Raw genomic sequence first — 969 nt, 5'->3', positions numbered from 1 at the left:
GCTCTCGGTGTGTCCCAGCTCCGCGGGTTGCTGATGGAGCAGCAACGCGGAGCCGAGAGGGAACAAACTTCCCCCCACCCCAAAAATAAACACTGGGGGGAGGAGGGAAGCCCCCCGAGGCGGTCTGAGATTGTCCCGCTGGGACTGAATTCTCACAGTTCCAGCTCTGGGGAAAATAAACGAAGAAGCCGAGCGGGACTTTGCAGAGTGAGGTCTGAAGAGCCCCAAATCCCCCGGGACACGCAGAGGGGGCTGGGCTGTGGCTGTAGGGGGGGATTAAGCACGGGATGGGCTGTGGGAAGGGGCAGGTTTAACACCCCAGTGCAGGGATGGAGGTTGGTGGGGGGACACAGAGCCCCCGGGACCCCCCACCGGCTCAGTGGAGCCCTTCTACCAGCAAAGAGGTGTGAAGGAGGGGCTGTGGGGGGAATTCAGTGGCTGAAATAGGGCCGGGGGAGAGCTCACAGGAGCCTCCAAAATGAGACAGAGTGATGTAGGGGGGAAAGGGCTCAGTAAATGGGGGTGCAAATTCGGGGACCCCGGGGGTGGGGGCACCAAACCAGACACCCGGGGGTTTGGTCGCCCACCACGGCGGCGTTCGGGGCTGGGATCCGGCTCTGGGGAGCTCGGGACCGGGGGGGCTCCGGCCAGCATTTGGGGTTTCGCCTCGGGGTGCCGCATTCAGCGCCGGGGTGTCGCACATCGGGGCTGCATTTCGCACGGGCAGTGTCACATCGGGCACCTGGCGGCCGGGGGGTCGCTCTGGGGGTTGGTGTCACATTGGAGGGAGTGGCACTGCGGGGGGAGGGTGTGCATTTGGCATTTGGCATTTTGCATCAGGCATTTTGCATTTGGCACTCGGGATTCCCCGTTTTGCTGCCAGCTTTGCACACAGCGGTGGCTCCGGGGGGGGCCCCAGCGCCGGGGCCCCACTTTGAGCACAACGTGCCGAGGAGATTTATACATTTA

Source organism: Geospiza fortis, unplaced genomic scaffold (genome assembly GCF_000277835.1).
Source record: "Geospiza fortis unplaced genomic scaffold, GeoFor_1.0 scaffold450, whole genome shotgun sequence".
Taxonomy (NCBI): domain Eukaryota; kingdom Metazoa; phylum Chordata; class Aves; order Passeriformes; family Thraupidae; genus Geospiza; species Geospiza fortis.
The sequence above is the reverse complement of the archived record's forward strand: the minus strand, read 5'-3'. Positions refer to the sequence as shown.